The sequence below is a fragment of the Gymnogyps californianus genome, chromosome 6, assembly GCF_018139145.2.
Source record: "Gymnogyps californianus isolate 813 chromosome 6, ASM1813914v2, whole genome shotgun sequence".
NCBI lineage: Eukaryota > Metazoa > Chordata > Aves > Accipitriformes > Cathartidae > Gymnogyps > Gymnogyps californianus.
The window spans coordinates 36,118,295-36,133,119 of record NC_059476.1 but is presented as its reverse complement, the minus strand read 5'-3'; the positions used below and the strand labels follow the sequence as shown (position 1 = coordinate 36,133,119).

Below are 14,825 nucleotides of genomic sequence, written 5' to 3'. Positions count from 1 at the left end.
TTCTTTCTACTTGTACCATACCATGCTGTCAAGCATAAAACATACTGTACAGAGCATATGTCTGGCAGTACACATTCAGACTCATGCATATTTTATATCACATTACTTGGTGTTGCTTTCATCAGAACTGTATCACGCTGCTCTATGTAATTCTAACGAATGACGTGTCCTATAGCAGATAGCTTTCAAAGCTGGTATTTCTCTCTGCTGCCAGTACGTGTTCTATGATACTTGTATACAGGAAACAATCTTAAGTTCAGGAGCTTTTTCTGCCATGCACTGAATAAATGTTCAGTAAATTTCATCAAATTAATTGTACCAAAGGGAGGTACTGGTGTGGGTTTTTTTTCCCTCCCATCTGGTTACTAATAAAATAGTTGCTGATAGGTAAGTGAAGCCTTAAAACACAACCACTCTTGCAAGACACTTCATGTCTCATAAAAGAAGTCCTTTCATGCAAGATACGAAGAAAAATCTAAGCCTCTTGGACAAACTCTTCAGGTGTGTAAATTAACAGAGTTGCATAGAGCTGAACCAGCTAACAAAGCCTGGGTCTGGCTTAGGCCTTTTCTGGGGAAGACAGTTGTTGCATTTTATCATGCACTTTCCAAATTCACCTTCATGTGAGAGAGATTTAAAGACCTGCATGTTGAACTCTGCAATCCTTTTATTCTTTTTAAGAGTATATGATTTGTATTGAGACCTTTGAAAAAGAACATATTGTGCCATAAAGTCAGTCTTTACAATTAAAGTCACCTCCATCACCAAAATTCTTTTAAATTATTAGCTTTAGATTAATCAAGATTAACAAGGCCAGTTCATAGTCTTAGTTTTGCATATGTGGCTCTCAGTTGAACACAGCATAATATGCAATTTCGAGTTGAAGAGCAGCTCTTGTCCCGTGTTGCTGATATCCAGAGAGTCCATGGAGAACTCTAAAATGACTCTGGGAAAATAACTTACTTGAAGGTAAAATTAAAATCTGTTGGGAAGAGAGAGTGGAAATCCTAGTCTTTACTTCAGAGTACGGTGGGGAACTACATTATTGGAAGATGGATTTTGATCATTCTCTTCCAAATTTTAGGAAATGTATTAATTTTTTTACTTCATAGATGTTTAGACTATAATTTGAGGTATGCAAGTATATACTCCTGTATTATGTGTTTGATGCTTAAGTTGTAATTTCTTGGGGGTAGGATTATCCTACCAAGTCTTTTGTTCCGTTTCTAGGACTTAGTAACAGAAACCAAGGTCACCCTATAATACTATATATACAGTAACGGTCTTACAAGATACTTTTGTATCTTACATAACTTTACCTCACATCTTTTTAAAGCTGGTTTTGAATACATCCTTCAGCAATATGTTTTCAAGTTTTGTTTCCTCCTTAATGATGCCAGACAAAGGCTTGTAAAATGAAGGTTTGTATCTATCTAAACAATAGGTGAACTCTTGTGGATCTTCCCCTTCTTCTTATTGTTGCTGTATCAAAGGTGGCAGTTAAGTGCTGAGGAACACAGGTGGCTTTCTCACTTCTTTCTCTGTGAAAATCTGGGGATGAATAGTGCAGAGGCTGCAGCAAGCACCAGCTCACCTTCGGGTTTGATCTCTCCAGTCTGTAATTCCAAGTTCTTGGCCATGGAAGAAATAAAAGATTCTGACATTTTGTATTTGTTACATCAGAAGCCACTCAGGCAAATAGTAAATTTCCATATTTGGGTCACTTGTTACCTAAGCTGGTTTCTGTTTTCCTTCAAATGTATTATCTTGCATTAATTTTTATTTAATCTCAATGAGTGCTTTCCAAAGCTTTAGTTTTTCAAGGTCATCTTGGCATCTTAATGTGTTTGCATGTGTGTATTATCCTGAACATTTATGCAACAGTTATATATTCAACTAAAACCAAGTTAACGTTGGTATCAAAATAAGTCATTATTCAGACAGAAGGTAATGGGAGTGATGATGGCATAAAGTATTAATGTGTATGCCTCAGATCATTAACAAAAACACTTCAGGATGACTTCAGTGAAGGCCAGCGATAATCAGTGATTGCTCAGTGGAAGTTAGGACTGGTGTAAAGAGTAACCATCTGAAGCAGCTTATTATGAGGCAGATGCCTCTGCTTTTTTTTGAGTCTTGGTAGAAGGGACCTGCAGAACCTCATATGAAACAATTCTTATCCTACTGAACATTCATGAGCATGTCCTCTACGGATAGACACTAGGCCAGGCTACTGTAATTTTATGTAACACATTTTTCCAGCTTTCTTTATATGTGCTACATGACATAAGCTTACTAAAACTTGATGATGAAGCTTGCTGCGGTGAACCATCCTATAAATCATTGTCATAGAAAACTTATACTTGACAGATGGAGAAGTAATTGAACAAGAGCAGAAATCTATTGTTGGAAGTTTGTAGCAGGTAGCAGCAGCTGCTAATCGGTGGTATGAACATGATAACCATCAGGCCTGTTTATGCAAAACTGGTTATATTGATTACTGGAATCTGTTAAAAATTCTGTAAAAATACCATCATATTTGCAGTAGTAAGCTTTGGCCCTGACAGGCAGAGGTGGAGGCAGTGGATAATGGGCATTTGCTCTGCTGAAAGTGTGGCCCCCTGTTCCCGTTTGGACTCCACCAGATGTGTAGCTTGTTGGGGGATAACATACGAAGTTCCTGCCAGTTTTATTCTGTCTGTTCACTGAAGTTTGTTGCTGCTAGAAATGAGAGAATTTGGTAGAGGTTTCTTTCCTGAATTTTACTTTGCTGAAAATGAACTGGATTGTAGTTTTAGTTTCTTTAGGGGGGCTACAGTGAATAAGGCAGAAAGAACAAGGAGCGTGAAGTTGTTCCTATATTGCCATGGATCCAGTGGGTCTGCTGATGTTTTCAGCCTGTAGCTGCAGCCCCATTTCTGTCTTTCTCATGAAATACCATCTTGGCTTGGCCCTGCTAGCTTCCCCAGTGGTTGACCAGAAACCTGTAATTCTCCCTCTGGCCTTGTGCAGAAATCAGCAAAGCCTGAGAGACGACTCCCTTGTGCCTGTCACTTATCATCCTCCTCTGAATATGCAGGAGAGGTGCTTTGTCACTTCTCTGTTCAAAGGGGCTAAGCATTTTCAGAGCACTTATTGGGTCTGGATCTATCCAAAGCGCATATCTGCATCTCCTCTGAATGCCTGCTGTGTGGAACTGTACAGAATAGGGTTTGTTTGGTTTTCTGATACCTTAGGGATTCACTCAAGATAGCAGGACATTTGGTTTCTTTGGCTAGAGGGGTTTAAACTTACTTTTCAACTTCCAGAGTATTAGGCTATAAATTATCGGCAATTGTGGGAGATACTTTAACACCATCCTGTGGATACTTCCCTGTGCAGGAGAGGAGTTTGCTTGGCTAGTGTTTAGGGATTCCAATTGCTGTTCCAAAAACTGCATATGTGTTTGTCTGTTAAATATTCATTGGATAGTTTGGGGACGGGAAGATAAATGTTAGGTTCCTCCTTTCCACAAAGCCATCGTTTCTATAGTCCTCACACACGGTGTACCCTTCAGCCTAGCAATTATGACATTTGTTAGTGAGAGGTGGCAATAGACATGGATTGATATTTCTATGCGCTGAAGTCATACTTGGCGCAAATTCTGCCACCATGGTGAGTGTTGATCGGTTATGTTACGGAGAAGGGAAAGCAGGATTTCAGTTCTTGTTTCGGCTTTTGAAAGGCTTCTCTTTCCTGGGTGAGGACGAGATATAAGGATTCCTTTGTCCATAGTTTTTCCTATTGGCCATCTTAGATGACTTCATGACGAGCATTTTGTTTTGTGTAGATCCTATTTTGAATTACTTAACTCTCATTTACAGGGTGTCCCGCAGTCTAACAGTGCAGTGTGTGTGATGTGATGATTGCTGAAGATGTATCTAAGTGCTGTGATGTTCACTTAGTTGCACCTAAGTCCCTTTGTAGTCTTAGATGTCTGACTTCTGAAATGCCATAGCTGTACAGGGACCATTACTGACTTGAAAACTCAGTCCAAAACTTGGGCCTGCTGGTTTCAAAATAGAAGTAGTTCATTCTGGTTTTGAGCTTCCACTTTTCCAGCAGTAACACATCTGTCCTGCTGTGTGGGAATATACTATTTTAAAGGAATAGCTTCTGTCTTGGCAATGAATGAGTTTTCTTCCTTCAAATTGAGCTTTTAAGTGAACATAATTCCTGGAAAGAATCTATATAAACGTAGAGCAGTCAATTAATTTAACTCACTGCTTAGACTTCAGTATATGTGACATTGTTTCACTGTATTGATGAGTGGTATCTAAATGAAAAATTAGAACAGAACTGGCATCTGAACAAGCGGACTTTTAGAGGAGTAAGAGGAGGCTAGTTTGGATTTGGGACAGGATCTATCTGGGAAGCAAATACTGTGCGATGTATTTTAGTTTTAAATCTTGGCCTGTTGGTTCACCCCAAACAAAAGAGAACTTACAAAGATTTGACGTTAAAGAAAACACAGTTTCATGGAACAAGGAACTCTGAAGAACTTATAAACAACTACATTAGGGTACAACCAGCATATATGACTCAGAGTTGTCCTAAGAAAGGCTGGTTACAATTTTTTAAGCAATTAATTCAAAGCTCTCCTCTGACTCTTAAGAGTTACTATTTTTCAAAGCTGTATTTTACAGAAACTGAACAAGTAGCTAATGAACAGGCTTGGATACATCATTGATTCAGTGTCCCAAATGCACTCGTTTTTCGTCTCAATAAGAAAATACTTTTTTCCCCAAGCTTTCTAACCATTTTCAAATTACATTATTGGTAAGAAACCTTGCAGGGCTTTTGAAATAACTGCTTATTTATATGTTTATCTCGGATACAGGCATGAATTGTGTTTTTAAACACATGAAAAAGTGTGGACAAAATTACCCCAAAGACAGCATTGGGTTAGGGAGATACACACACATGCGTGTGTGTGTGTGTGTATATGTATTCTCCTTAGGAAGCAACACTGCTACACAGTAGTCTCTATTCTCTGCCAGTTTCTTGGAATGTACAACAGGCAGAATTACCTGTAAAAGGAATGGAAGGGTGAAAGAATAGAGATTTTGGTATGTGTAAACATATATGTGTGCTTATGTAATTTGGATTTTTTTTCTTCCTTGTGTCCTGTCACATTATATTTTCCCAGTGCAAAAGCATGAATGTTCACTGATTGAAATTGTCTAAGTTTAAAAACAAGTTAGAGCTTTTAATTTTATGGGAAAAAACTGTTTAATCACATGGGTCAATCACACGTCAATGTTCTGTCCTTTTGCTGTGTCTTCTGTAGAGGTAAATAGCAAGAAATTGCCTCATCTGCTGTAATAGTTTTAATAATATTCTGGTGAAAATATTCTAATTTCTCTGCTGATTGGCTAAAAGCATACAAGAAAAATCCTGGAGTTGTGTGGTTTTTTTCCCTAAGCTTTATGTGGAAATGGAGCAGGATTTTTTTTTTCCATTGCCACAGCAGATTTATAATTAAGAAGGTATTTACCAATAAACAGACACAAATCCCCTTTTGCTCATATAAAGGAACATGTATCTAATTCAGGCAGTGCTTAGGATCAGAACACTGGAATTTTTAATTCATATTGAGAAAGTAGCAAGAAAGAGTCAATGGTTTAAGCAGAAAGGGAAGTCTGTCATGAACTTGAGAATAGTTTTAGTGGACAGCCTTACTGTTTGAGTCTTGCTTGCCAAGGCAAGTTCCTTCATAATAACAGAACTGCAGGATGTCTTCACTGCAAGTTTTTCACAGGACTTTGCTGATAGGAAAGATACTACCAGGTCCTCAGATGAGATTCGGACATACAAGGCAGAGCTTGCTACCATGTCGGAGGTGATTTTAAAGGTATGCCAGGGAGAGACCAGCTCTGGTAACTGACTTCTGCTAGGCTGTTTCACAGAATGTTCTAATGGCATGCAGTCTGTGGATTCACAGTGCCTGGTTGAAGTCTCTATGACAATCCCTTTCAGTTTTCTGTGGCATAAACAGTAAATGAGAATCACTGGGCTTTTACCCCTACCCATTTTGTAGGTTTGTTGAGATTCCAAATGGGCCATACGAACACTTTCTTTTTAAAAAAAAAAGTGCAGCTCTTAGCAAACTGTTCAGAAAATGTCTCATATTTGCTCTTGATACTTGACATTTGTTTCTAAAATGGCATCAATACCAGAGTTCATTTTTTTTTGCTATTTTTACTGTTTTTCTAATACTGACAAGACTTGGAAAAATAAATCTAGCAAAGTCATCCACCAAAAGCTGTCCCCCTTTATCCTTATAGTAAGCCGAAATATAATTCTGCTTATACCTCTCCTTCTTTCTGTGTAGTACTCTTGGTTAAGACCAGGTGCAGCTGCCCAATCTAGCAAGTCTGCTCACCTGATAACAGCCACAGTCTTCAGCCTTAATTCATCTGCTCTCCCTAGTCTTTGTTTGGGAAAGCAAGAGGGGGGATCTAAAAAGAAGATGGGAAGTCAAGATGGCAGTTCTGTAGTTACTGGGATTTGAAGAGACCATGGGACAAAAAGATGATGATGGAAGAGGAGAGAAGAGGGATTCTGTTCCTGTTCGAGTTTATCCATGAAGCTCCTTACCATAGCTCACTATTTGATTTACCTTTCCTGGTGTCCCTTTCCACTTCAGAGTTACCCATGATCCTCCTAGTTTCCCTTCAGCGGCCAGATGCTTCTGAAATTGCACCCTAAAATCCACTGACTTCCTTGCTTTTTTCTGGCCTCTCCTAGCCCTCGGATTTCTATCAGTTCCATCCAGCTCCTCTCACCCATCTGGAAATCGCTCACATGTCCCAGCTCTCCTACTCAGTCTTCTCCCTGGTCACCAACCCAGTTTGTCACTGCCATGAAAGAGAATGGTACCTTTATTACTAAAAACCCTGAACTAAGTGCCATTACATCTACAGTTCAACTTCAGATACATATAAAAATTTCCCCTTTGCCTCCCCTCATTGCTCATATCAGAGAATTCATAGGTCAGCATTATTTCATTAAGCAGTTTGGGATGCTTTTGAGAGTCTGTAGCTGCTCAATGTTTGCATCATAAGATACAAAAAGAACATGCATAAGATGCATACAAGAACAAGCAACTTTCCCTTTAAAATTAAGTATTTCATCAAAAATCACCCAAAGGTTGTAGAAGTTTTGTCAACAGTGATGTTGTCCAGCTGAGTCATCAGAAAGGACAGAGTTATTTTGGACAAAACTACTTTGGGCAAAGTAGGTGAACCCTCCTTAGGGTTCTATCTTAAGAGCAACTTTTACTAGAGTTAATTATATAAAGATGTTTTTTAAGATAAATTTATTCCTAAGGTAAGTACAATTTAGTTGTCTGCACATATTTGCATGTATTTTATCATACGTGCTTTGACAAACAGAACCACCAGGATTTACTTGTTACAACATAGTAGATTAAGCAGATAAATTTTACTGTTAAAATGAGCAGCAGAATTGCATTAGCTAGAGTTGTGTAAATGTTATTTAAGATTCTGCAGTACTTGCAGGATATTGCTTGTCCTGCCAGAACTACAAGTAGTAGCCTCAGGCAGTTGTTTCCCTCAAGTAGAAACATGGTCTCTCAGATTTGTGATGAATTGTTGAGATGTGTCAGGTTAAATCGTATCATGTAACACACAATCAGCTGATACTGCTCATTATTCCTGAATGTCACAGAGCTTCTAAAATGTATACAAATTCAACTTTTACAAATAAGTGAGGATTTTGAAGGCAAAAATCCAGTATCTGTCCTCCTGCCCATCTCAAAAGATTTTGACTGAGTCTGAATTTCATGCATGGTACTACTGTGTCTTTGTTAATGATACTTACATAGAATATGATAGTTCATATGATACTCAGGTGGATGCTCTTTTACCACTTTTATAGTAAAAATAGTTTCAGCTGATTCCTAAAGACATATACCAGCAAATATTTAATCAGAAATGGCAATCACTACTTTGGTGGCCTCAATATAATTCTAAAACGTAAGTGCTAAATATTCATCCTCTGAGAGTAAAATTTAAAAAAAAAAAAAAGCTATCCAAATATTAGTTATTTTATACAACCATATATTTCAAAGTGAAAATCACCTTGTGGAATGAAGTCTTAGAACCAAAAGAGAAACGTTTCAAGCAAAAAAAAACCCCACAGTTTGGCTCTGTTACTCAGAGTATTACTCAAATTATTTAGATATCCAGTTTGCCTGCAAGTCATCTTTGTGTCATCTCTGTTGTTCCTTTCACCACAACCTTTTTACACACTTCTATTCTCACCTCTGCTGCATCAAACAAACCACCTGCCTTCACTGTCAAAACCCTTAAGCACACCTCTTCTCTCATCTCTTACTCAGTACTGCTTCTGTCTCCAGTCAGCTCATAACATTCATAATACCACCCTATTCCTTTAACACCTACTAGGTTTCTTTTTTAAATGGGTCCTTTCAGTGCTGTACTGTGGAAGCTCATTATTCTCCTTTACATCACAGAAACACTCCAGGTTGAGAAATGGACACTGGCAGGCATGTTAGTTTGCTGGGGTCACTTGCTATCCGGCAGTCCCATCTCATCTCATTACTTATCAGTTTGTTCCTACCAACTCATAGAAAAAATGGGGTTAGAAGGGACCTTTGGAGGTCATCTAGTCCAGCCTCTGCAAAGCAGGCTGATTTCTACATTAGATCAACTTGCTCAGGGGCTTGTCCAGTAAAGCTTTGAAAATTCCCAAGACTGGAGATTCCAGCATGTCCAAGCTCTCCAGGCAACCTGTAAGTGTTTCACCACCCACAGTAAAGAATTCTTCCATCTTCATCTAGCAGGAATTTTTTAGCTGCAGTTTGTGTCCCATGCACCTTATTTTTTTTTACTGTGCATCTCTGAGAAAAAGTCAGTGTCCTCCATATCCTCCCCTTCAAGCAGTGGAAGAAGGCAGATTAGACCCCTCATTTGCCACCTTTTCTTGAGGCTAAAGCTTTGTTCCCTCAGCCTCTGCTCTAATACATCATATGCTCCAGCCCCAAATCTCTGGACTCTTTTCAGTTTGTCAGTGTCTCTGTAGCACTGAGGGCCCAGTATTAGACACAGTACTCAAGATGCAGCCTTGCAAGGGCCAAGTACAGAGCCATCACTTCTCTCAGCCTCTTGGCTATGCTTTTAGTAATGCAGCCCATGATGTGGTTTACCTTCACTGTGCAAGGGCACACTGCTAACTCATGTTAGGTCATTTTATGCAAAGTTATTACCTAACGAATTAGTTCTGCCTCTGCACTGATACATGGGGTTGTTCCATTCCAGGTGCAGGAGTATGTGTTTTATTTTGTTGAGCTTTAAAAGGTTTGTCAGCTCATTCTTTCAGCTTGCTGAGGTCCTTCTGAATGGCAGCCCAACCATTCAAGTATCAACCACTACCTCCAGTTGGTATCATCTGCAGACTTCTGAGAGTGTGTTCAGTCCCGTCATCCAAGTCACTGATGAAGATGTTAAACAGCATTGGCCCCACTACCACTGTTGAACGTGGCTTGGAACAATTCATCAGTTAAACTTTGAACCACTGACCATTACACTGTGAGACCGACAGTCCAGCCAGCTTTTCGCCCACTTTGTAGTCCACCTATGTAGCCATGTCTTCAGTTTGTCTGCAAGGATACTGTGGGAGACTCAAAAGCTTTGTTAAGGTGATCAACATCCACTGCTGTCCCCACATCCACAGAACTAGCCATTTCATCACAGAAGGCGGTTGATTTGGCAGACCCACAATTTGCCCTTTGCCCTTCCTAATCATATTCCTGTCCTCAAAATGCCTTCCATGAGGACTTGCTCCATAATTTTCCCCAGAACTGAGGTGAGGCCTTAGCCTGTAGGTCTGCAGATCCTCCATAACTTTTTGAAGATGGACTTGAAGACTAGCTTGGAGCTGTCTGTTGTTTCTTCTTTTATGTTAGCTTACAAGTTCTTTGGCAGCAGATGCCTAGCATGTCCTCCAGTGGGTCCAGGACAGTGTCAAGTTCATGGTACTAATTACTGTGACATCTGATGAGTAGCTTCTGCTTTTTTGAACTTTTAATCACACGTTATTGTCACTGTTTCTTCCCAGTCTCTCACATTGATTCTAAAGTTTTAAGTTACAAATGTGTTGCTCAAAACTAAAAGCTTCTAGAATACAGCAGGTACTTAAGTTCACCCATGAATGCTATTAGCTTTCAAATAATTCAGTTAACATATGATACAATTTACCTAGTAACTCTTAGTTATTAAATTGCTGCATAGACAGTTGCTTATGTCTTCTCTGAATCCTGATCTTCTCTTCAAGCTATTATGCTTCCAGTTCTGGAAAGAAAGAAAAATGCTGATCTGTGAGTTAAATTACGATTTCAGAGTAAGCCTTTAATGAAAAGGATTAGTTTGGGGTAAGCTAATTTCACAAAATTTGCAGGAACTGTTCTAGTACTGAATCACTGTTGGATCTGTGTGAGCTGATGTTTTCTCCCCTATATGGGGAGAACGATAGACTTCTAAGTCCCTGAAATTGTAAACTGAGAGCGCAGTCATACTGGGAAAAAGCAAGCTCTTCAGCAAAAGATCAGGACAGAAGGATGTTCTGTTACTATTTTTTCCTTCTCTCAGTGATGTAACTACATTGTTGATATCTTCCTACACTATAAGCATCTGTAATTATTTCACTGTTTTTCTAATTGCCTCTTTCCTTGGAAGGGTGAGGCATTCACTGTTTGGTCTTTTATTTAACAACTATTTTTTTAAAAAGATACTTTCTTTGTGTCTGTGCAACTTTCATGTCTTTGGATCAAAACTGAACATGAACATAATGCTTTTTGATTATCGAGCTTAATGGTTACACTTAGACTTCTGATAGAAAAGTGGCAAAAAATTATTTTAGCTTGACATTTGACCTTCCTAATTTCAACTTTTATATTGCCAGTGCTTGCAAACCATTTTTTTTAATTCTTATTTTTCCTGCAAGAAAACCAGGTATTGATACAAGTAGCAGGGCTCAGAAATGGAGCCTGTTTCATGTAGACATGAATTTCTTTTAAAAGAATGTTTTAATTGATTGGAAGAGTCACTTGCCAGCTGGAATAGAAAATAACTCTTAAATTTCATATATACAGGCAGAAATTCAGATATTCTCTCAAAGAGAATTCTACTAGTCATCTAGTTAAAAATTATGTAAAACTCTAACTTAAAAATTCTGGTAATGGTTTGCTTTTATGATATTTTCAGTTGCCTTACTGCTGGACTGTACAAAGCGTTTCTTTCATGCTGTAGAATGCCTCGTAGTCATGGAAGCTGTGAAGATTAATTCCTCTGATTAGAGCAATTAAATGCTCCACATCCTAAAAGAATTTTATAAATTTAAGACCAAGAAAATGTGTTCCATTTTAAACAGCCTCTTAATTCTACTGTTTCTGTATAAATCCTTTGTGCTGACATGTTAGTTATATCTCATGTGTAGGTAAACAAATTATATACATAGGACAAAACAGTATACTAATAGGAGCACTAAATATTTTTAGACCTCCCTGTCTCAATATCTCTAAGTATAACTAGTATTTCCTTGAAAACAGTGGGTCCTCCAGAAATCAGATGAGTAACAGTTGTTGCTAATTCGCTATTTTTCCTCTACTCCTCTGCAAGTTTTCAATCAATTCGTTGCATTTTTAGCAATCTTACAAATAGTCTAACAGTTATTTCAGGGTACCTAGTGCTTCTTGATACCAGTATTACAACCCTTAGCATAAAAGTTGAGGCGAAAAAGTGGAGGGATAAAGAGATGTTTGTTGGTTGGGCAAGGAGGTTGAGGAACTAACGTCATGTATGTAGCCAAAGACAATAAAATGGGGACATACTCAAATAGAGCAAAATCATGAATAAGGCAGGTAAACTGATCTGTCTACCCATCAGTATAAATCCATCCAGGACTAGAAGCAAATCAACTACAAAGTCACAGCGTACATTACAGCAAATGCAACTTGTCATTAAAATAAGATTGTATCTCTTGTGCCAGAAAGAGCCATCTTTTGCCTTTCATCTTTAGGGACTATTATAGTTAGAGGACAAAGTGAGTTCAGGACTCCCAAGTATTAGCTCCTGCCAACAGAGACATAAGGAGTGTAAAGCACAAGGGGTTCAGGCAGTAATTTAACAGCTTCCAGGCCAGTTTTCATAGGCAGCTGGGAAGCCTGTGGGAGGGCAGTCTCCTTTGGGCATGACAGACCAAGGAAAAACTGTACCTGCATGAGCAGCATTAGGCCTAGCATAAAGCCAGATGCAGTGCCACCTCACAGCAGTTTAGGTTGTGCTCTGTAGACATTCACCATTTAGCAGGGATGGGTAGAGGTGGTGTCAGCTCCCTAGCAAGGGGAAGCAGAGTACCCCGGAGGTGACAGCTACCTGCTCAGTTGCAGGGTCAGCCAGCACCACCACTCTGACTCGGGCTGCTCAGTTTCCATCCATGGTCATCTTCCTCCTTGTCCTTGAGACAGCAGGAGTGAGATCCTGAGGTTGTGAGGATATAGGGCAGTGTCAGCAAACAGCAAGGGCCAGATTCTCCCTAACAGAGGCAAGCCAGGATCCAAGGGTAATCCCGGTGCAGACAAAGCTTGCACTGAGCACTGCTCAGTCCAACAACATCTGAATGTAGCAAGGAGCACAGGGTGCTGGTAGCAAGATCCATCAGCGGTCCCAGACGAGGTAAGCAGTGAAGCAGCTGCATGGTCCGTCTGGGAGCAAAAGGAGAAGGGGCTAAAGCCAAACTCCAGCATGTGCATGAGGGGTCCATCCAGGAGACAAGCTACTGGCAAGGTAGTTCCAAAGTCCATCCAGAGGGTAGGGCTAGAAACAGCTGGAGATAGGTATACCTGTAATTCAGGTCAGGGCTTGAGGGTGTGGGGGTGCAGGCCAGAGCTTAAATGGAGCTCTTGGGCCAGTGGGCAGAGGCCACGGGAGGAGGCCTCAGGCGAGACTGGTCAGGATCATTAAGGCCTGACTCAGGGCCATGGTAACTGGAGCAGAGGAGAATTGTTTCTCCTCTGTCCCTTTTCTCAGTCCGTTCTGATGGCTCAGGCCCACCCAGAAGTGGAAGCCAAGAAGACAGTGTCCAAACTGGGTATGAGGTCATGATCAGTGACGTATTACAATTTGCTGTTCCTGTGATAATGTTCAGGGAAGTAACAGTTTTTGTAGCATTCTCCAGTTGGCACGTCATTGAGCCTGCCTTTTGAACTTTAATGGCTTGATGCAAGATTTGTTTTTCTGTTTATTTTACTCAAGCTGTTGTTGGGTAAGAACACCCAGCAATGTCTCCTAGAGAAATAAAGAAGTAGTCATTAAAAAGGCAAAGCACCTCTCCCAGCTTTTTTCCCCTTTAAAATGTAGGCCTATTTTTATGGAATTATTTGCTATATTTTTGTACATGCTATATATTCTTTGCTATAACACCATATGTTCAGGTTCCTCCTGAATTAATTAGCAGAAATTAGAAGCTTAAACCTTTGGAGGGTTTCCAAGAAATAAAGACTGGAAACTTTTGCAGTTATCAGCTCCTTCATTGGAAGTGTAGGCACATCAGTGAATTAATTATGACCAGAAATTTGACATAAAATATTAGTTACTTTTTTTTCTGTGAATTTAATGCTTACTCAACTGAAAGTTGTGCCTACTTCTACAAGAGATCAGTCACATTGAGAGTATGATGTACACCCGCATTTCTCTTGACTATTTATTGTCCAAGGGTGAAAAAAATGGATTTATGGCAGTTACTGCACTGTTGACCTGGCTGATATTTGTGAAATAGAGGACTGGAGTAATTGTCAAGGCAGAGTTTGTGAACGTGATACTACAGATTGTACCCAAGGAAAGAAGGCAAACACTAGTTGCAGATAGTGAAATAGAAAGGAAACAGATCAGTGGGATGTTACTTTATAAAGTGAAGGAGAGTGCTTGTGATGCTGTGTAGGCTTTGCAGTGCTGGTCGCCACAATTTGCAGATACTCTTCAGAGGTTTGCTCATAATTACCAGGATGAGATGAATCTAATAAAGGGGTGTCATTTTCTGGACTGCTGCTCTGATCTTAGTGAGGAGGCAAGTGGGCAGGCTGGAGAAGAGGGAACAAGGAAGCCTTGTAGTCAGGGATTTCTCTGCCATCTTCTTCCCTCTTCTTTACCCTCAGAAGCAACGCTATGAACTTCATATTTCAAGGCTTTTCTATCAGAATGTAAAACATAAAAAAACTTCGAGGGAGTAAGTCGTATTTTCCAAAGCAAAGAGATTTTGTAGTATTTTTATAGGAGTCAGTTACTTGAAGCAAATTATCTTCTTTTACATTCACATGTGCAGTAAGTCATAAGCACTGGAGAAAAATTAGGCTTTGGCCCTTCATGTTCTGGACATATCCCATATCCTTTAACAGGTAGATGAGGTGAAGGAAGAGCACACCCTAAAAAGCAGGTTTTATGGGGGTACCTAGCCATATCCAAATCAGCTAGAGGCTCTCCAGATTGTGTGTCTGGTTTTGGTCATTTGGTATATCAGAAGTACGTTACAGGGTGGGCAGAAGAAGTATGGCTAGAATTGTCTTTTCAGTATATGACTTTAATCTTTCCTAAAGGATTATTTTACTGTTCTTTTCCCCTCTTCCCTTAACTGGGTTACAGACCAGTTGTTTGACAGCACTGTAGCACTTGCTGTAGTCACCCTCCTCTGTGCAGATGAAGCCATGGTTATTTCAGAGAGATGAGGCCTTCATCTTCATAAAATCA

At 39.6% G+C, this 14,825-nt stretch overlaps 1 protein-coding gene across 3 annotated transcripts in view; it reads left to right on the top strand.

Annotated features, from left to right (window-relative positions):
- CTNNA3 (catenin alpha 3) overlaps positions 1 to 14,825 on the top strand; it is a 546,120-nt gene that overhangs the window by 483,039 nt on the left and 48,256 nt on the right. The gene's annotated exons all lie outside the window — the stretch shown is intronic.